This window comes from Hemicordylus capensis, chromosome 5 (genome assembly GCF_027244095.1).
Source record: "Hemicordylus capensis ecotype Gifberg chromosome 5, rHemCap1.1.pri, whole genome shotgun sequence".
Taxonomy (NCBI): domain Eukaryota; kingdom Metazoa; phylum Chordata; class Lepidosauria; order Squamata; family Cordylidae; genus Hemicordylus; species Hemicordylus capensis.
In genome coordinates this window covers 76,074,428-76,097,770 of record NC_069661.1, presented here as the reverse complement: position 1 = coordinate 76,097,770, position 23,343 = coordinate 76,074,428, and the positions used below count along the sequence as shown (strand labels likewise).

The window sequence follows — 23,343 nt, the reverse complement described above, 5'->3', positions numbered from 1 at the left end:
GTCTACTGCATAGGACATCCTGACAGGAACACTTATGGCACGTCCCCTTCCTAATCACATGGGCTGGTAAGGTATCATCCAAATTGGCAGCATAAATTTACAGAAGCGGATAACAAGCGCATAATCAGTGCCATCATAGGTTTAGTGAGGAACAGAAACCCTCAGAGTTTTATATAAAAATAATTTTTAAAAACATCACCAGCATGGGCAGTTGTGCAGCATTACCAGCAGGTGGCAAGCTTAATTCATGGAATAAAAACAGCTGCTGGTTTAAAAGGCTTTGCTTTTACATGTGTACTTGTAAACAGGCCAGGGTTTTACAAGTGTACTTAGTAAATATAGGAAATGCATTAAAATTATGATGAATTTATTTTCAGAACGTTGCTTTTAAACATATAGATTAACTGCTATGATTTCTCTGCAACATGAAACTGAAACATTTCTAAGCAAATATTTTAGATCTTAATCTGGGGGGGCGGGTTCGGTGGGTTTTTTTTAAGTATTCATAATTCAATACTACATTCCAGAGAAAAAAGTAGTTAGGTGTAAAGTACATTTGCTTGAAGAAACAACTGTGCTCAAAATGCATTGGGAATGTTGGTAATAAAATCAGGTAAATGGGGATTCATCTGATTTTTATAAATGATTTTTCTCTCATTACCAAGATTTAAACTTCATCACGCATCTATTTTATAGATAGATAGATAGATATAGATATAGATATAGATATACACATACATTTTATATCCCACTCTTCCTCCAAGGAGCCCAGAGCAGTGTACTACATACTTAAGTTTCTCCTCACAACAACCCTGTGAAGTAGGTTAGGCTGAGAGAGAAGTGACTGGCCCAGAGTCACCCAGCAAGTATCATGGCTGAATGGGGATTTGAACTCGGGTCTCCCTGGTCCTAGTCCAACACTCTAACCACTACACCATGCTGGTTCCCATCACTCAGCAAATCTCATCTGAATGCTCTCTCTGCTTCCACTGAAAAGGGAATGTGTTTGAAATATGAGATTCTGTGATGAAGGCTCTCTCTATGGTAATGTCTGTTACAGGAATGTCTGTTTTATATGTGCAATTAATCATGTCACTCAGTGATTAACAAACATGCATGAACTTATTATTAGCAACAAATTACAAAAAATATCAGTTGCAGAATTATAACTTCTAGCATGGAAAGTTTCTTTATAAACAATATATAGATGGAATACTATAAAACAGGCACCAGCCTTGAATGTATATACCATAGAAAAGACTAGATTAGCACATGTGCCCTGATTTCTTGTTTGATTTGGATTCTGAATCTCAATTTTACACAGTTATAATAGGGAAAGGCAAAATGTCCCTGCATACAGGTGAATAAAGCAGAAGGCATGTCTGCATTCAAGTACACACTGGCTTTGGATTTGAGCAAGACTTCGCTGCAGCCTGAGGTACATTTTGTGAGGGATAACATTTGCTGTATCGTTGGTTTTCAACATAACATGGATGCTCAGTGTAGTATTGCAGCAGGAAGCCTTCATCTATGACACTGAGTCATTACAATAAAGAATGAGAAGGTGACATTTCTTAAAGCCTTTGATAGACCATTGTTGAAAACCAGTATCCATTTCAGTCGCCATCTGTGGAGATTATACAGTGGTTGCAATGCACACACCCCATCTGCAGTATAGACATAACAACTATGGGTTATATTTGCATTTTTAAATGCAATTAATGAAATTCCAAAAATCATGGGGTTTTTTACATGTAATAATATCAGAGTTTGAAGGGATATGATCTCTAGGCATTACCTCAGTTGTTTCAGGGGTGGGAGGGACATGCCCAACAACAGCTTAGATAAAACCTGGATTTCTCTGCTAGCTCCTATGAGCAGGGGTGGCCACATTTATCTTATAATGAGGAGGGGGGTAATTAAGTCCCATCTGCAGAAAAGGAATTGCCGGTCTAGTATTTGTAATGTCTATGCTGCATACATGTAATAGGCTCATTCACTATATTTTCAAAGAACAGCCACTCACGTATTTAGAAAGTTAAATAAATTACTATGGTATTTTGAGATCATCCATGTATTAATAAAGAAATATAATTAATAAATGAAATTAACATATACTCTGACCCCTTTCCTAGATTCTTATGACCAAGTATTATCTTCTGTCTTCTAGCCATTTAACGAATACCACCTGAACAAACCTTTAATGGCGAACTCCATCACTGGACTGCTTCTAGCAACCTAGGTCAGGGTTTCTAATCCATTGTAACAGCTAGAATTTGTAATGTACACAAAAGCTGATGCAGAGTGGATATAAATAAATAAAAGAAAATTGTGACACATTCCACACGCTTGGGAGAGATAACCGCCCTGAGCCTTTTTTGGAGGGGCGGTATAAAAATTGAATAAATAAAAATTAAAAATAAAATAATCTCATGAATTTATTTCTCCAAATAATACGCAGTTTATGCCTTCGTACACTGAAATCTAAAGGCACAAATCTGAAGCTCTCTTCGAAGTAAGTCGCATTACTTGCAACATGATGAATGCTGGGGAAAATAATCATATTTTTAAAGACATTGATGATTTTAAAGATACAATACCCTCACAAGAAAAGATCACAAAGTCATTGCCAATAGCTCCACAAAAGCATCTGCTCCATGGACTGCAAGTATCAACATGATGCAGCAAATAGAAGCCCCTTTATCATGGAGGAAACTAATAAAATTCTTAGAAAAGTGTGTGTGATGTATTGTATTGTATTGCATTGCATACTATCCCAAACAGCCAATAGAAATGTCTTAACTGTTAAGGCACAGTGAGCAATAGAAGTTGCCCTTAAAGGACAGCAGTAAAATCACTGCAAGAAGAAACATGGAGCAGATGTGGTGATGTGTTTGAGTATTCATTTAAAACAGAAACATTTCATTTGCATTAATTTATTTGCAGTACAATGCACTACTTATTGTAGGCTGCTTTGAGTCTACAAGAAAAGCAATTAAAGATGTTCTAAATAGCTAAATATTTAGAACAATTGAAAAGGGTCCCGAAGAGAAGGAAAGAATTGCAGCTATGCTGTATAGACAGCTGGCAGAGAGGCCACTGGAACACACTGTTTCTTTACAGGACAATTTTTAAAAGGCAATGCTGCTGCTCTTCTAATGCAGAACCCTCCCAACAACTGAATAGGGAATAGAACAGCCACTTAGTACTATACAGACCTTGAAAGGTTATCGCTAACTACGTGTTCTTACCTTAGAAGCATCACAGCTTTACTGAAGAGGTAGGAACTGAAAATTCTTTGAAAGTCACCTTTGACATCAATTTTTAACCATCCTATTCCAGGCTATTAAGAGTACATACTTGTATAGCAGAGAACATTACCTGCATGGGGACATGTTGTAGCCTAACTGCTCACTCTCCCATTGCCAGCCTCCCTGAAATCTACATAGGAGGGCTTAACTGCTGGGGGAGAGATTAACTGTATTATCAAGACAATACTCCTCCACGTACCAGAGGGAGTTGCACTTGAACTCTGATGGAGCCATATGCCCTGGTTTATAAGCCTGCAAAGAAAAATGAGCATTTGGTTAGCAGTGACAGTAGTAAAGTGAAGTGCCTTGCGTTCATCAGCGGAGTTGGTTGGGCTCCCGCACCATTACCTTCACTGGTCCACAATGGGTAATTGCATTTGGCAGCTTGTTGCCAGTAGGGATCCTTTTATGCAACATACACATGTAACCCATGTCTTCTGCATGAAGGACACTCTGAATAAGGAAAGGCTATTCAGCCAGTACACATATTCCAGGGTTGACTGGGGATCATAAAGATCTGAGTCCTCAGGATGCAGAAGGTACAGAGGCAGGCTCAGATTGGCCCACGGGGCAAGAGAGTATATTCCCAGTGCGCCCCATCTGCGGGGGCGCCCCTGCGTCCCGCCACACTCATCAGCAGTGAACACTCCCACCCTTAATTACCCATTCTGCTCAAAACCTGGCACCCTCCCCACATACATTCCATCGCCCTCTCAGTGCCCCCAGTCCAGCCCTGTACAGAGGTCATATGTTGAGGCATAACAATAAGCCTTTGTCTCCTGAGTGATACTGAGGATTAAAATCTGAGGTCCTGGTTTATGGACCCAATCTTCTAATGTGGCTGTAGGGCAAAGAGGGAGTGGGGGTGGGAGGCAGTTGTTTTGACCTCTTCATTTACTCCATCAGTAGTTTTTTCATCACTCCTGCAGGTGGAACATTACACCGTGGTCAGTCCAGTCCCTGAGTCAGCACAGGATTTCCACTTCTCTGCTGCCCTATTCCCATTTCCCCCCATTTTCACCCTTCTACCTCTAACAAGCAGAAGGCGGTTTGAATCCCCGCTGGTACTATATCAGGCAGCAGCGCTATAGGAAGATGCTGAAAGGCATGATCTCATACTGCGCGAGAGGAGGCAATGGTAAGGTAAACCCCTCCTGTATCCTACCAAAGAAAACCACAGGGCTCTGTGGGCGCCAGGAGTCAAAATCAGCTTGACAGCACACTTTACCTTTACCTCTTCGTGCAGGCAGAGCTATGATGCTGTAAGGGTTACACTGATGACAGCCTCCTGTTGGTGCAAGGATACTGCTATTTTGTTTTTAGAGCACAGCATTGTATTTCCAGTAGGGATCCTTTTGTGCACAATACACATTTAGCCCAAACTGGTTTAAGAGCAATCCTATCCTGCTCAGCAAACTGAAATCAAGGACCTAATGGCTCTGCTGGTTTTATAAACAACATCCAAAATGTTAGGATATTCCTAAAACAGCAATTTTTGAGACATTAAATCAAAAGGCAGACTATAAATTAAGTGATACATAAAATTATTTTTTGCATGTGCTTGTTTTTAAACAGGACATAATATTCATATCAGACTAGAACGATGGGGTGTTTTTTGCCCAGTATTATTTAAAATAACATATTTTATTTGCAGCATATTATTTAGAGATATCACTGTCACAAACCAATTGCATTTTTAAACATACAGCTCCTAAGGTATAAATATGTAAATAAACAGTATATATACAGTGTACACACCCATCCTGTCAGGATAACTTACTATTCACTCAGATTGCTTTCAAAAGAGTATATGGTTGAATACATTCCTGTACTTTATCATTCCAGAATAATATGAAAACATTCATATTTGAATAAAAGTGTTATCTGCCTTTTCAAACTTGGACAAAATTGGTTATTTTTATTAGATATACCATTTTCCGGCTCCTGAGTAGCTACGTGGTAGGCAGGTCTACTTTTTTGTTTTTCACCTACTGTATAATTTGAACCCACCCAAAAGGCCACAAATATTTCAGACTCCACTAGGAACATAGGAACATAAGAAGCTGCCATATACTGAGTCAGACCATAGGTCCACCTAGCTCAGTATTGTCTTCACAGACTGGCAGCGGCTTCTCCAAGGTTACTGGCAGGAGTCTCTCTCAGCCCTAACTGGAGATGCTCTCCAGTTCTCTCCAACAGTTTATGAGTGAGACTCTGGGTTTAGCTGATAAGGCCTTGGGGGTATATAATGATTTGGATTTTTCCCCAATCCGTCACGAAGAGAACTTTAAATTGCAGTATAGACATAAATTTAAAACCGGAGTCAAATTTACATATTACCACCCGAGATCAGCTAGCAGGCTAGATAGACTCTGGGCTCCCCCTTCTTTTGAAGTCTACAGGTGTAAACTAGTACTTACCCCATGGTCAGACCATGCGGCTGTGGGATTTATTTGTAATCTCTCTGAGCTAATTCCACATGGTAAGCCCTTGTGGTGATTACACCCAAAAATGTTAAGTGATGAATATCTCAAAGGTGTCCTTTTATCAGAACTGAGGCGACAGATCCCTCAGCTGTTATAAGCAGAAGATGATCTTTTGGGAGCCTGGGAGACACTTAAAAAGAGGGTGGGCTGCCGTACTAGGGCAGTGACCAGCCAGACATATAAGATAGGGGTCAAAAATTACCAGTAAGCGATCACCCAACATCTGAGGATTGCTGATAAGATGAACAGGGGAGAAGCCTTCGATGTGGAATCATGCCGCCGCTACAAAGAGACAATCAGGACATTTCAAAATGAGCTGCGGCACAGGCGTTTAGAAAATAAGCGGTATCGCTTCAAAGGATCTATAGTTGAAAAAGGGGAGTGGGCAAAGGACAAGACGCATGCATCTAGTTTGACATTCCAAGGCCTGCGATCGGATGGAAGTAGCCCACTAATGACCGACCCCCACGATATGTTAAAGATCATGGCCCAGTTTTATACAAACTTGTATGCATTGAAGGATATTTCTGTAAAGGACATTCAATCCTATCTAGATAGGTTCTGCAGTCTGAATGAATATGGTCTCGGCTATTCCCTCACTGAGGGGGAAAAAAGCTCTTTGACCCATCCTGTAACGATAGAAGATGTCAGAGCAGTTATCTCAGCAGGAAAGAACACATCAGCCCCGGGGCCTGATGGTCTGACAAGGCCTTTCTATAAGATTTACGCAGACCAGCTACTACCAGTTTTAGTAAAATTATTTAATTTTGTCCTAGACAATGGGCGTTTAAATAGGTCCTTTGGGGATGGCCTCTTAATTTTTCCCCCCAAGAAAGGTGACACCACTTTACCACAAAACTAGAGACCGATAACCCTCACAAATATCGATTACAGAATCTTTGCCAAAATCCTAAATAATAGATTGGCGAAAGTGCCCCCTAAATTGGTCAACAGCTTGCAGACAAGCACTATCTCGGGAAGAAAGATGACAGACTCATTGTGTCTGCTGAGAGAACTTTTTTACTCTATACAGAATGAAAGTTGGAAAGGTCACCTCCTCTTATTGGATCAAGTTAAGGGCTTTGACAAAGTGAACCACAATTATCTGTGGACATTGTTGAAAGCTAAAAGTATACCACCCCTCTTCGTTACTTGGATACAGCTGCTCTATACGAATGCAAAGGTGACACCACAGATTAATGGATGGCAGGGCGACCTGATCACTTAGCATTCAGGTGTCCGCCAATGATGCCCACTGAGCCCATTACTTTTTGTTTTTGCCCTGGATCCGATCCTGATCAGGATTCAGAGAGAACCCCATCTGCAAGGACTCTCGGTCTCTATCCCTCCGCCCTGCTAGATCTTCCCGGGAGGGAGGAGGAGAGAGAGTGATGGGATAGCCGAACCACCTGTCCACTCAGAACCGCATTCTGAGTTTAGGGTAAAATTTGTAGCTCATGCCGACAATGTTACCTTACTGTTATCAAATAAAAATTAAATCTCTGCAATACTAGACCTCTTCTGGGAATATGGCAAGATCTTGGGCTCAGAATTAAATGCTGACGCAAGTGTATTTGTTAAAATGGACCCTGGATGCCAGCAACTCTCGTGCCTACCCATCTCTGAATGTAAAAGCGAAGGAGCCCCAGAGTCCAAACTGAAGTGGGTAGATACAGTAAACATTTTGGGGATTGAATATGGGATTAAGGGAAAAGTCTGGGGGGTGTGGTTGGACAGATTGGGAAGAAAAAGTAATGCTTAAAATCACCATGTGGAAAAAAATGGAGCCTTGCCATGTACCAGAAAGAGGTTTATATCCGGACTTACCTGACACCCCCGGTGCATAACCTGGTGGTAGTCTATCCTCCCCTGCTTGATCTCCTTCAGAGAGTTGAAAGCCAGATCTTCCGTCTAGTATGGCACACAGTGTCCTTCTCTTTGGCCCATGTGGTAGCATTTAAGGAGGTTGAGCGGGGAGGCCTAGCCCTACCTGCCCTGCAACCCTATTTTGTAACTGAATTCATGTCCTACAATTTTGGAAACTGGATTTTCGTGAATGTCCATAATATGTCCAACCTCCTGCAAAAAACCTGGGTCTCGCTTTTTGCTCTGCGTTGGCACAAGTCAGCATGGGGCATAGCATGGTGGGGGAAAGGATCTTTCAATGGTAATATCACACAAGTATTAAAAAGAGAACACCCAGACTACTTGAGAGATTTGTTATTCACACTTTAGAAATGGAAGGTTGAACCGGATCTATTTAAAGGATCCTCCTCAGTTAAGCAGCTAAGGAAAAAAAATTATGGAGAGATTCTAGAAGTGGGTTTCTTAAAACCTGATTTAGAACGTAAATGCTACAAACACCGCACCTCACAGTACTTGTTGCAACCCGATCACCCTATCGCTATCTTTAAGGAGAAAAAGTCCCTTTCCATTTATGGGAAACAAGGTGGTGCTTATACCACCAAGTACTGCCACTTAATGCGGCTAAGCCATGGCTCCCAGAGGACCAGCAAGAGTGTCCTAAAATCACCTGCAAACAGAAAGCTAGTGAGCTAGGCAAAACATTCAGGGAAACCCACTCACATTTCTTAAAAGAGTGTGTGGTAGCCAAAAGAGTGTGGCAGGGAATAAGCAAGCTGTTAGAGTGGCCTGATTTGGAAAAACAGACTTGGGAAGAACTAACCTTGGGTTTGAGCGATAGAACCTCTTTTCGAGGTCCCAGAAAGAAACCTTCAAGGAACCGGGACGGAACGGGTGCCCCCATACTAGGGAATTGGAACCTTCCCCTTCTCGTAATCAGGTTAGTAAACCTGTATGTCATTTATGCAATGCTCGTGCATAAGAATAGGGAGGGAAGATGCGACCAAGAGGTTCATGCAGATGAGACAGTAAATATCTTCTGGAAAAGTTTGTATGGTTATGTGCAAAAAGACAAGAGTATCTCTTCTAAACAGCAATGGGACAAATTATGGAAATGGACGTTGGACGTAACCCCCCCGATTACCTGATGTGCCTTGTAATCCCCCACACCCCACCCCCTTGTAATCCCTCACCCCCGAGTTACAGTACTACCTGCATATACCTCATAACCTTGTGGGTTTCCAAATCCTTGTGTGTAAATCTTTGTAGATATATCATGTACAAACAACTACTTTGTATATAATTGTGCTTTGGAAACGTACTGTATGCTTTGGTAGTTTGTTGGTTCAATAAAAAAAATCTTGTCCTATTAAAAAAAATAAAAAAAATCTTGTCCTAACTGGAGATGCCAGGGAGGGAACTTGGAAACTTCCCAGAGTGGCCCCATCCCCTAAGAGGAGTATCTTACAGTGCTCACACATGTAGTCTCCCATTCAAATGCAAACGAAGGACCCTACTTAGTAAAGAGGACAATTTATGCTTGCTACCACAAGACCTCTCCTCTCCTTGTACTACTAGTATGACAGATTTTGCCTGGCATAATTTTGACAACTCAATGGATTCCATCTCTTTCTCCCACAAACTCATGAATAATTAGACTGTTTTCCCTGATTGATTGATTGATTGATTGATCGTGTTTTTACACCACCCAAAACTTATGTCTCTGGATGGTTTACAACAATATTAAAAGTAAAACATTAATTAAAAACATAAACAAAAAATTTAAAAGCAAGAAATTTAAAACAATTTAAAATTTTAAAACAATATTCTAAAAACAACATTAAAACAATCAAAATAGTATCAGTTAAAAGTCTGGGTGAAGAAATGCATCTTTAAAGACTTTTTAAAAGCTGTCAGAGATGGGGAGGCTCTTATTTCACTAGGAAGCACATTCCAAAGCCTCGGGGCAGCAACGGAGAAGGCCAGTCCCTGAGTAGCCACCAGACGGGCTGGTAGCAACTGTGGACGGACCTCTCCTGATGATCTCAATGGGCAGATGACACCAACACAAACATGAATCATTTGAAGGTCATATAGCATGTCCTGTGTCTCACTCACTTGTTCCTGTGCAGTACAGTGCTGCATTTTGCATCTAATTATTCAACATATCTGACAGCTAACAGCATGTGTTTCCCCCCCATGGAGGTGACATAATTTCTAGTATTCAGATCATGCAATCAGTGGCAAGCAATCCTATGGAAAAGTCAATTATACACAGATTTGTTTGTTTGTTTGTTTGTTTGTTTAACATATTTTTATACCGCCCAAAACTTACGTCTCTGGGCAGTTAACAACAAGATAAAAACAACATTAAAAAAAATTAGTTAAAAACAAAAACAAGAAATTTAAAACACAACAATTTAATTTTTTAAAACAATATTCTAAAACATTAAAAACAATCAAAACAGTATCAGTTTAAAGCCTGGGTGAACAAATGTGTCTTTAAAGACTTTTTAAAAATTGTCAGAGATGGGAGGCTCTTATTTCACTAGGGAGCGCATTCCAAAGCCTCGGGACAGCAACGGAAAAGGCCCGCCCCTGAGTAGCCACCAGACAAGCCGGTGGCAAATGCAGATGGACCTCTCCTGATTATCTCAATGGGTGGTGGGGTTCATAACGATGATCTCAATGGGCGGTGGGATTCATAGATTCAGTATTGTTTACTTAGCTAGTGAACAACAAAGCACAAAAGGGCAGTAGAATTTAGAAAACTAGACCAGCCCTTTATATACTATTACTACTCATACTTTCCATGTAAATATGCTTCAAATTATGTGTGTGATGCTCCATGGAAGGAAAAGTAAGAGCCACACTACTTATCACAGAACTTTGGTTTCTGATGGGAACTCATACCCAGTGTCCATACAAATGGCAATAGAAAGGCATCGAGGCTCAGTGAATGGCCACTGTAACAGACTGGGATATATTAGGATGCTTCCCACTGATCTGTAGATACAGTGACCTGTTCAGAGTCCATGAAATCCCTTGACTGACCAGAGACAGCTTCTGGGTTTTGAAATTCCCAAGGAAGAGTCTATATGTCTTGAAATGAACTGAATGTATATAACAAATGTTTTTAGTACCTTCAGATTCCTCCCACCCAACCCCATCTTTTCCTCTCTAATATCTAATTATTAAATAGATAATTAATGGATTGCTAGGATTATAAAGCAGCCCTTCCTGCTGCTTTGCTCATAAGCATATAGACTGAATGTAAGGGATTGAGAGCAGACTAATCCAAGAGCAAAGATAATTGGTACTAGTTTAACCCCTGCAGAGCATCAGTGTGCTAGTACTTGCTTGTTTCCCTCAGCCCCTGCCACAGCCCCCCTCACCTCAGGGATCTCTCCACCCTCACCTAAGCTGCACTCCTGCTCCTCCTCCTCCATCTGGTTGCTTCCATCCCCCTCACCCTTCTTGGTCGCGGCTGCAGCATTGCTGGCACCTATTGGCCAAGCTGCAGCCCCCTATCCCCAGAGACCTCCCCACCCTCACCCAAGAGCCCTCCTGCTCCCCCCCCCCACAGGAGGAGCAGCAGCAGCAGTTGACTGCCTCGCTGTCACCACCGCCATGGCCGCTTGTTCCCCTCAGGCCACTGACAGGCCCGGGCCATCCCTTGCCTGCCTGCCTCCACCAATGGCCTCGGTAGCCCCAAACAGCAGCAGTGGTTGACTGGGCCCTTCGTTGCTGCTGCCACCACCATAACCACTCGTTCCCCTCAGGCCACTGACAGGCTCCGGCCCATCCCTCATCCTTCCCTCTTTCTCTCTTCCTCTCCTTACTTTTTCTCTCTTTCTCTATCCTCCACTCGCTCTTCCCCTCTTTCTTCCCCTCCCTTCTTCTTTCTCTCTCTCTCTCTCTCTCCCTTCCTCACAGATCTTGTTCATCTTGTTTCCTCATCTAATTCACACAGCGGCAGCCTCCTTCTCCTGAAGGGGCTCTTTCCTCCCTCACGATCTCTCTCTTCACAGACCCGTGCCCACTATCCGATAGATAGATAAACAGACAGACAGATAGATAGATTCCTCTCCTCTACAATCAAGAGCATCTTCCAACCAGTTACAGTTGCATTCCAACCGACCTTAACCATCACAGGCTCTTCCTCCCTATCTACATATGGAATCCCCACTGTCCAATCACCACGGTGCTTCTGCTCTCACAGGCTCCTCTTCCTTATCTGGATATGGAATCCCCACTGTGCAGTCAGGTGCTTCTGCTTGGGAACTCTCGCAAGAGCTGCCATGTACAGGATTAGCCACATGTATGCCTTAGAAATGATATACATTGATGATGATGCCTTAGAGAATTATATATATTTATGATGTGGCATGAAAGAACTTATACCCGTAATGTAGCTATTAGGCTTCAAGAGGGAATCACCCCATACAGATAATCACACTGATACTAAATTTCTACAATTCCTGGAAAATATCTTGTATAGACATAGTGGAATGAAAATGTCAAGAGTAGAATGATGATCCTTAAAGGAAGGCAATAGTCAGACCCATAAGAAGGAATGACAATGTCCAGAGTAACATTACAAGGCTGTTAAATCACATTAGAAAAAAACTATGATTCTACTGAGAATGACTATTCCCAGAATAGGGTAGCAATTTAATAATGCAAGAGGATGATTGACTAATGCTGGAATGGCCAACCTGAGGCTTTCCAGTTATTGTTGGACAAAAAATTGCAGCTGGGGATGATGGGGGTTGTAGTCCAATAGCAACTGGAGAGCTCTCATTTGACCACTCCTGATCTAATGCAAAACAAAAGTGAAATAAAAGTGAAATTATAGTCCTGATGAATAGAATGGAATTGCCTAGAGGGGAATCAGGGCTGCAGAGAGGTAACCTAGGGCAAAATATAGTCTTGGAGCCCTCCTCCTCCCTGCAAATGCTGTCATTTGCTTAACAATTCTATACAAATTGTAAACAATTGTATGTTGTTGTGTTTAATAACGTTTAGTATGGTATTTAGTAGTGTTTAGTAATGGTATGTTTTTGTCCCATCTCACCCTGCATCCCTGATAATAACTGTGAGGAGTGAGTTCAAGAGGGATAAAAGTGTTTACATTAGCATGATATGGAATTATAGATGGTGCTGGGTTGTAGCAACATGTTTTATTACATTTCTATACCACTCAACTCAAATAGCTCTAGGTGGTTTACAGCAATATTATATTTGAACAACAAAGGAAGTGGTGCAGTGGGGAAATGCTTGACTAACAAGCAGAAGATTGTCAGTTCATATGTTTCCCAGAGTAAGGGAAACACTTATATCTATACACTTTATATACCTATATCTATACACTATATATAACTATATCTTAGTCTATTTCCCTAACTAAGGGAAACACCTATATCTATGTTTTTTAGTTTGTGAGCCCTTTGGGGACAGGGATCCATCTTATTTATTTATTATTTCTCTGTGTAAACCACCCTGAGCCATTTTTGGAAGAACAGTATAGAAATCGAATGAATGAATGAATGAATGAATAAAATATCAGGCTGCAGTGATATAGGAAGATGCTGAAAGGCATCATCACGTATTGCGTGGGAAGAGGCAATGGTAAACCCCTCCTGTATTCTACCAGTAGAAAACCCCAGGGCTCTGTGGGCTCCAGGAGTCCAAACCGACTCGACGGCACACTTTACTTTACTAACAAACAAGTTTACTTGTTTTAATGGAAACCGCCCTGAGCCTTTTGGAAGGGCAGTATAAAAGTTTTAATAATAAATAAATAAATAATAAGTAGTGAAAGTATCAGAGGGACAAAGTTTCTTTCTAAAGACAAAGCGGGACGTTTCTTTGTCCAAAGTTTCTGTCCCTAAAGTTTCTTTCTGCTGTGAACCACCCAGAATTGATAGATGGGGCATGAAAATGTGACTAACAAACGAAGTTTCACTATAATTTGGTTTGATTTTAAAAATATTTATTTGTGTGTGTGTGTGTGTGTGTGTGTGTGTGTGTGTGTGAGAGAGAGAGAGAGAGAGAGAGAGAGAGAACTCCCAAAGATCGTTGGTGTGCAAATTTTAGTAAATCCTAATAAATAGCATCAGTCCTTCAGAAATACTTGATACATTCCAATAGCCACCCATTGGGTATCTTCAATTTTTTTTCCAACCCGCTATCATCAGCATAATAAACTGGAGAAACTAGTGATCACGTCGTAAATGCCCAGCTGCATTAAAGTCACAGCAACAAACAACATGATTACAAATCCTATCCTGTTCAAAGAACCAGCACAGCAGCTAATCCCTGTGGTCCAGCTAATTATTGTGTACAATCCCATGTTATTGCAAGTTGCTACGTGGATACTGCTAGATTTTCTTCTCCTTTGTTCCCTACAGGAGGGGAGAGGGTTCCCTAGTGGTTACACCCAACCACCCCAGCCGCAGTAGAGGTCCTATGACCTTCGGAGAAAGGAAAGACGCTGAGGACAACTCTGTGCATTTTCCCAGCAGCCTGGCTTAGCCTCGAGCATGCTCAGTGCCGCTCTGACCTACTTATGCACGCTGAAGCCTGAGACAGCTTTGCTGTGCGCGAGGAGAGGATCGCTAGGCAGCCGGTGCTAGCGCTGTGGCTTTCGGGAGAAGTGCGCGTGGAATGGTGCAGGCATCACCCAGACGTTCCATAAACGACCCTCTTCGACGCCTCGGCGTTCCAAAATCGAACGTCCCGCGCCGCTGGTGGTTCGACTGCGGCTGCCTGCAAAATGCTGAAGCGGAGGCTCTAAGGGCTGCCTGTGCCTGCTGCAGTCGAGAAGCCGAGACCGCGAGCGAAGCCACCTCTGTGAGTACCCTCTCGCCCGATTCTTTTCCAGATCGCTGAACACTGTGGCAGCATGCAGTGGAGAGCAAGTCGCCTCGGGACGGCGGTTTGCAAGGTGAACGCGAGGGCGATCGCCTCCGTCCGCAGAGCAGTTATCCTGCGTGCTTGCTGGACGAGCGACGTGGGGAGTGAGGCACGGAAAGAAAGGGAGAGTGTTGGTCCGAGGGCGACGAGGACGGCGTCGTTGGCAGTTTGTTACAACTTTTAGGAGCGTGGTGGCGCCCCAAAGAGGCTTTTAGGGTGGGGAAAGAGAGAAGTTGCGCTGGGGCAAACGAGTGGTGTTCAGTGGCAGGCAGGATTGTCGCGCTGGGGCAAGTGGTGTAGTAGTTTAAAGAGAGGGTACCTCTGAGCATGTGCAGAAATAAATGCACATTAGCACGCTTCAGTAATAATTTGCAGAATACAGGCACACTTCAGCACAATTTGTAACCTCCATCACTTACGGTATTTCTTGCATGAGGAAGCAGGACTTTCAGTCCCGACGGCAGCCGAGTTCGAGGCAATTTTAAGCCTCGCCGCCTTTCTTTTAAGAGCTAGTGTTGGGGGATCCAGTTGGTAGAAGCAGGTGGTCAGTCCAGAGATTTTCTGGGATTTGCATAGTTTCTCTGGTGCAGAATTATGAATGGGACAAGCTCAAATCCTATTGGCCCACCACTGATTGGTTAATTAATTAATTAATTAATTTTTTATACTGCCCTACCCAATTCCTTACTTCTGAGGAATTGGGGCTTGCCATTGACTAGGCTGAACTCAAATATTATCTTTGTTACTTTTTGGAGTACAAGTCTTTTGGGAAAGACCAGAGGAGACTTGCCTTTGCCAGCTCTAGAACCTTCAGCAGAAATAAGGGGAAAGGATGAGGGCCATTTAGTTAATCTTGAGCTGTATGTTATGGCTGTGTTTTGTAGCCCCAAAGCAGGAAATAAAGCACGGAGGAAAGGTCCTTCATTAAAGAAGGGATCAGAGTGACAGGTGGACAGCCTACAGATGAGTTTTCAGTATGTGATTTGCCAGGAACAAAAAGGAAGTAAAGAAGAAGTAAATTCTGACTCAGTGCATATTTTTATAAAGGCCTTTAGTCATACACAGTAATACTATGGAACTGTGACTCAGTGTATATGTATTGCAAAATTTGGAAGCAGACTTGATTTCAAAAATCTCTGTTGGGCAGCAGCACCCAAATTCATTTCAGTCCAAGGAGAATTTGGTGGTATAACAAAGCTGTGGAAGCACGGTAAAATAGTAAGATGGAAAGAAAGCCATCAGGTGTCTCTCAGCATTAGGTATGATGACACCCCCAGAGTGGTATTACACATTATGTAGTTTTGCTCGTAATATGCATTTCCCATTCTTGGCCTGTATGGCTCTACATTTCACATTGGGACCATAGGTGGTTGCTATGGACTGTGGATGGCTACCCTGCAGCACTGGAGAGCTGGCCTGGGTGAGGAGAGTTGGTCTTGTGGTAGCAAGACCCTTTGCTAAGCAGGGTCTGCCCTGGTTTGCATTCGAATGGGAGACCACATGTGTGAGCACTGTAAGATATTCCCCTTGGGGTATGGGGCCATTCTGGGAAGAGCACCTGCATGCTTGTATGCAGAAGGTTCCAAGTTCCCTCCCTGGCATCTTCAGATAGGGCTGAGAGAGACTCCGTTTCTGCCTGTTACTTTAGAGAAGCCGCTGCCAGTCTGTGTAGACAATCCTGAGCTAGATAGACCACTGGTCTGACTGGGTATATGGAAGCTTCCTATGTGTGCCACAAGTGGCAGAGATTTGTAGCATGCCTTGAAGGCAGTTCCTCTACATTCTGGGCTCTTCTTCCAGGCAGGCTTCTTGTAGCGCCAGCCAATCATTACTTTCCCACTTGCAGTCACACACAGAATTGCAACATTTCTTCGCACAACAGTGGAGAAAGTGGCTCCCATGCTGCACATGTGATGCTGACAGTTCAGCACTGCCTAATACATTGCCTGCGGTGTTGCATTGCAACCCTGTTCTGCTGCGACTTAAAACTGTGCAATCGCATTTGCGTGATTCTACAGCCACTATTTCCAATGTGAGCCATTGGGACATAGGAACCTAGGAAGCTGCCATATATTGAGTCAGACTGCTGGTCTATCTAGCTCAGTATTGTCTTCACAGACTGGCAGTGGCTTCTCCAAGGTTGCGGGCAGGAATCTCTCTCAGCCCTGTCTTGGAGAAGCCAGGAAGGGAACTTGGAACCTTCTGCTCTTTCCAGAGCGGCTCCATCCCCTGAAGGGAATATCTTACAGTGCTCAAACTTCTAGTCTCCCATTCATATGCAACCACCCTGAGCCAATTTTGGAAGGGCGGTATAATAATTGAATGAATAAATAAATTAATTAATAATAAACCAGGGCAGACCCTGTTTAGCTAAGGGGACAAGTCATGCTTGCTACCACAAGACCAGTTCTCCTCTATGAAAAGATAATGGAACTATTAGCCATTATTTCAGTGGCTGTAGAATTATGTGATAGCAGAATTTTAAGCAGTAGCAAAACAGGGCTGTTCCTGCAACACCACAGATAGCGTTTTATATAAGCCACTTGCGCACTGCTGAGCCATGTTGCACATGTGAGCTCTCATGTTTTGAGTACGCTATTGGATATTAACTGAGCCTTCTCCGTTTAGCCTTCCTGTTTCTGTTGTGATCTGTTGTGTCAGGGCCACACCCCTCAAAAAGACTGAACAGTATCACTAACTTTAGTCCACACATGTGGACATTGTGCTGCTGTAGCACTGTTCTATAAAAAGTTAGCTTTTCTGTGTTCATAAATGTGATAATGTAAGCGTAGGAAGAATACAGTGGACAAGAGATGCATGACATCCCCACATGACCTATAGCAAATCATTAAAGGTAAATTGTGCTGTCGAGTCGATTTCGACTCCTGGCACCCACAGAGCCCTGAGGTTGTTTTGGGTAGAATACAGGAGGAGTTTACCATTGCCATCTCCTGCGCAGTGTAAGATGATGCCTTTCAGCATCTTCCTGTATCGCTGCTGCCCCATAGTCTGGAAACATACCAGCGGGGATTCTAACTGGCAACCTCTGGCTTGATAATCAAGTCATTTCCCTGCTGCGCCATTATGTGGCTATAGCAAATCAATAGGGGCTGCATATTTATTTATTTTTGTATTTATATTAAGCTATTTATACTCCACCTTTTGTCCTTGCAGCTTAGCAATATAAATATACAACACTATATCATTAAAGTAGTAAAACAGCAACATAACAGTAAACTCAAATCAAAAACCAAGAGCATATTAAAAAGGGACCTTCATGCTTTTAAAAATAAATAGGTTTTGACCATATGTATCAGAGCCGGTGGTAGAGGAGCCAGCTGAAAGTTTTTGGGAAGGACAGCAACCACCACTGAAAACCCTCTGAACATGTACTGTATGTACTGTGCTAGAGACATATTCAAATAACTGCTGGCATTAACATTGTCAGAGAGAGAGAAAGAGAGCCATTATATATTTGCCCCAGGGCACATTAGTGCAACCTGTGATCTTTTGGATACAAACTCATTTAATTAGTCTGAAAAGAGCATCTTGAGTTATTTTAAGACTGCAACATGTCACAGACAGGGTTTCTATGGTGTCATCTTCAAGCAATGTTTCCTTCCTTCCTTCCTTCCTTCCTTTCTTCTAATATCTAGAGGAGGGTTCTGTGAAATTCTCACTGCTTTGTGATTTTTAGTTCAGTTGTAATAAAGGTATGATACTATTACTGTATGGATTCTCTCCCCTGCTGCCACCACCACAATGGACGATTATGGAGGAAAGCTGGCCTTGCGGTAGCAAGCGTGAATTGTCCACTTTGCTAGGCAGGGTCCACCTTGGTTTGCATTTCAGTGGGTTACAACATGTGAGCACTGTCTGCTGTAAGATGTTATCCTAGGGGACGGAGCTGTGGCTCAGTGGTAGAGCATCTGCTTGCATGCAGAAGGTCCCAGGTTCACTCCCTGGCAGCATCTCCAGGTTGTGCTTAGAGAGACTCCTGCCTGAAACCTTGGAGAGCCACTGCCATACAGTGTAGGCCAGGGCTGCTCACATTTGGCCCTCCAGCTGTTTTTGGAACACAACTCCCATAATCCCCAGATCATGCAATGGCAAATAGTCAGGGATTGTGGGAGTTTTAGGCCAACGTCTGCAGGAGGGCTGAAGTTGAATAGCCCTGGTGTAGACAATACTAAACTAGATGGACCAATGTTCCTAACATGGCTGCCTGCCTTTTTTAATGCACTGTAGTGCACGATGGTATCACTATTTCATGCCTTGAATTTGACTTGTGGTACACTCATCAAAAAAGGTTGCTCAGCACTGCTACAGACCAAAGATGGGAAGTGTAGATTGTGACTCGTTCAGGAAAGCGAGTAGACATAGCACATAGCACCTGGCAAGAAGTTAATTCCCTGCTAACTAGGTAAAGAGGCACCTCTTAACCTGCTGGGTTTTTTTTTACATTTAGCAGGGGGAGAGCAACAGGCTCTATTCAACCCCAGCACAGCATTCCTTCAGTGCATGTGGCTGGTATCTATCCTGCGATTCTTTTTAGACTGTGAGCCCTTTGGGAGACACGCAACCTATTATTATTATTATTAGTAGTAGTAGTAGTAGTAGTAGTAGTAGTAAACTGCTTTGAGAACATTTTAGTTGAAAAGCAGTACAACATGTCAACATGTCCCTATTTTCCCATTTAGGTGAATGGGAAAATAGGGACATGTTGACAGGTAGGCAGTAAGTAAGAGCATTCACATACATGCCCCTTCTCAATCCCATTTCCCTCCTAAATACATCCAGGTACTGAGGGAGCTTAGGAGGCCTTTTATCTCAATAACTTTTAAAAATTCCTTGAAGGTAGCAGTAAATCTGGGGAGGGGTGATTGGTTGAACATTTTCAGAGCTCTAAACAAGCCATGAGGTTGTATGGTCGAGTCAGTGACAATTTCTGGTGACCATAGAGCCATGTGGTTTTCATGGTAGAATACAGGAGTGGTTTACCATTGCCTTTCTCCCATGTAGTATGAAATGATGCCTTTCAGCACCTTCCTATATTGCTTCTGCCCAATATAGGAGTTTCCAGTATTCTGGGAACCTCACCAGCGGGGCTTCAAACCAACAGCCTCCTTCTCTCTAGGCAGGTTGTGTCGCTGCTGCGCCATTAGATTGCACAAAAATGTTTGAGGGGCTTCAAGCTACCTCCATTAATATGCCCAGCTGTGTTCTAGGTCTTTTGTACAGCACTCAGCCCAGTGTCCAAAGTAGGATGAACTCTAATGTTTCCATGAACTTGACCAAAAATACCCATTAGGATCCCTAACCACCCCCACCCTCTTACCCACCCTCGGATTATTTGAACTTGGTACTTAAATTTGTCATACAGTGTTCTGAGGAGGCAAATGTAAGCAATTAACCTTTAAGCCAGGGTTTTGTAAATGTTCTTAGAGTTTAATTTAAACTATCTCTCAGCCAGCTATCTCTCAGGACTTTTAATTAAAAGTGTTTCTTACTAGATAAGTCCTGTGAGATGCTTATCTGGATGCTGTGAAAGGCCTAAAGGAGCAGTCGTGCAGTCTTACAGTTTTTACAATCTTACATGCTCTTAACTTATTTCGTGGTATAATGCAAGCTTGGGTTGCGAAAATGGAAGTGGCAAACCAAAACACTGAATGGTCTTGTACTCCGTAGTGTATACTACAAATATAGTGTATAAGTGTATAGTGTATACACTTATATGAGGCTATAAATTTCTAAGCATTCGGTAATGTGGCTTCATCATTTAGAGATTGAAATGTAGCCTTTTGCAATCACTTCTCCCCCCCAACAGATAACTTGTCTAGTAATTTTATTTCACATTGCCATTCCTGAACATACGGTTAATTCAGTAAACCATCTTCTTTAAGGTCTTGTCTTCCAAGACTATTTGATACAATGCCTGTTTCCCCCAATATATGTCCTGGCTGCTGATATCTCAGTGCAATGTAATTTTGTACCGATAAGAACTAAGCATTGTCTTCATCATGCCAATGGTTCATTGAGTTCACTACGCTGATTCCAGTAGTGGCCAGCCAGATGACCCTAGGAAGCTCTCGAGCAGGGCAAGGAAATAGACCCTTTCCTCCAGGATCATGGTACTCAGAGATATACTGACTCTCAACATGGAGTTCCGTTGTTAGCGGTTATTTAGCATATAAATGGAGCACATCGTCCAAATGTACTCTCTTGACTGGCAGAGCATTCGCCTCCATGTATATGCTCGCTGGACTGGTATGGTTGCTGGGTCCTAATGACTCTCCAGAGCCGCCGGTCCTTCGTGGTTGTTCTTGCACCACTCCAGGTAACGTCTACATCTTCTGCCCACATTAGGGTGGATCACATATTTATGCACCATGCTAACAATGCCAGCATTGCTAACATGAGATTTGTTTTCATATACATTAAAGTTAAGAGTTACGTAATAGGGTGTGCCAGCCCTGGGCTCGTCATGGGAGCAGTTTGCCCACACCACTTGTTTACTCTCCCATTGTAAAGGAACCATTCTCGCACTTCACTTAGTTGGTATCTTTTTTTCATCTGATCAGTGTCAGAGCTGCTGAACCAAAATCATGGTTCACAAAAGAGAAGTGAGTGGAAATGGAGAAAAATATAATTCTAATGCAATGTGTACCCTTTCAATCTACACTATAAGCTTTTTAGACTAGAAAGCCGCAGCTCTTAATCTGTCACTCCACCATGCTGAAAACAGCCCTGCAGAGTAATAATTGTAAACAGCTGAGACTAAAATAAATCCCATAAAGCACTGCAAAAGAACACGCTGCCTCTGAGAAAATGGAGCTGATGGGGCTTTGATACTGCTCATCCCTTGTGAACAAAAGCACACACAAGTAGTCTCTGGGAGCAGCAGAGATAAGTATAGGTGGCTCACAACAGAAGGAGAAAGCAAAGAAGCTTGTGTGATCTGTCTGTTGAGGAAATTGATTCTAGGGAGTGAACAGCCAAATTCTAGAGCATTAGTCTATAACAGGGGTGCTTAACTTCAATCCTCCTGCATATGTTGGCCTACAACTCCCATAAATCCTGACTATTGGCCTCTGTGGTTGGAGATTATGGGAACTGTAATCCAAAAACAGCTGGAGGACCAATGTTGAGCAGCCCTGGTATATACACACCTTCCTCAAGGAGAACACACAACTGTCAGCCCCTTTTCAGTTACCATAAATATAACATGAGATATGATCTCTAACAGGACAAAACAGTGAAACGACAAATTATGTTATCTTCTTCATGACTGTAGGCCGTTTATGAGCAGTGTCGGCACAATTCTGGACAATTGTCAAGGTCTAATGGATGTTTTGAAGGCCTACCAAATTGAGTCCCAAACTTGGGGCATTCTTTGAATAGGGCTAAAGATACCAATGCAGAGGTAGAGTGTGGGTTATGTATGTTATAGAAGTGATGCACTCTTGCAGAAGATGGGGGGAAGGAGTTACTGGAATTTTCTTGAGAGTGGGGTGGAATGAGGAAGATATGCGCAGGCAAGGTATTGGAGTGCCTGAGGAAAAGCACCAGATACTGCTTTGCCCCATAACTCTGGTGAAGCCCCAATTAAAAAACCCCACCCTTGCAAGCCTTGAAAGGGCATGGGGAGGGGAGAGGAATCATCATTTCCAGTAGCTTTATCTTCTCTTCTTGTGCTTTTTGCAGCCTTTGCAAGGAGCGTGAAGAGAAGTGCTCCTTGAAAAGCTTGCAAGGGTCAGCAGCAGTGGGAGGCATCTTTCTGAACTGCTCGTGCTCCAGTACTTGAGGTGACCAGTTCACCTTGCTTCATTAAAGGACAACTGCCCCTGGAGACATGTACTGGAGATCTCTTTTCTGTGGTTCCACAGAAAGTGGATCTAACCCCGCTGGTTTGCAGAGTTTTCTTAATGTAGTAGCAAAGGCTGTGATTTGGTTCAAGTTAGCCCTGATTAAGCTGTATTCATAAATAAGCCTGTAGCTGCTGCATTATAAATACTGTGCAGAAAAGAGCTGAGAAGTGTTCTGTTTACCGTGTAATAACCACTATGTTCAGAGATTGGTTTACAGTATTTTACTGTACAAAGGTCTTATTGTCCAAAAGTTCTGGATTGCCCCCTGGCAACGTAGTATTTCGATGGAAGAGACATTACTGTATTGCACATGTTCAATAATTAAACCATTTTTAGATTCTTTATGTGCCCAGTTTTTTTAAAAGGCTTAACTGCTTTCTATTAGTAAATAAAACTGGAACACAAAATGACAGTAATCAAACATAAGAAAAGCCCTGCTGGATCAGGCCCAAGTCTATCTAGTCCAGGATCCTGTTTCACACAGTGGCCCACCAGATGCCTCTGGGAAGCCCATAGGCAAGAAGTGTGGGCATGCTTTCTCTCCTGCTGTTGCTCCCCTGCAACTGATATCGGGAGACATCCTGCCTCTTTGGCTGGAGCTGGCCTATAGCTCTCAAACTAGTAGCCACTGATAGACCTGTCCTCCATGAATTTTTCTAAAACCTTCTTAAAGCTACCCAGGCTGTTGCTGTAACCAAATGATGTTACAGCGAATTCTATAAGTTAATTATGTGTTGTTTAAAAAGTACTTCCTTTTGTCAGTAATAAATGTATTGGCAATCAGTTTCATGGGATTACCCGTAGTTCTAGCATTATGAGAGATGGAGAAAAATTTCTCTCTGTCCACTTTCTCCACACCATGCATGATTTGATGGACCTCTATCATGTCTCTCCTCA

At 42.7% G+C, this 23,343-nt stretch overlaps 1 protein-coding gene across 1 annotated transcript in view; it reads left to right on the top strand.

The window, feature by feature from the left end:
* Window positions 1–14,379: 14,379 nt before the first annotated feature.
* Window positions 14,380–23,343, top strand: part of MFAP3L (microfibril associated protein 3 like) — a 44,496-nt gene continuing 35,532 nt past the window's right edge. Inside the window, exon 1 of the mRNA XM_053255709.1 lies at window positions 14,380–14,515. The gene's annotated coding sequence lies outside the window, so the exon portion shown is untranslated. The remainder of the gene's footprint in view (window positions 14,516–23,343) is intronic.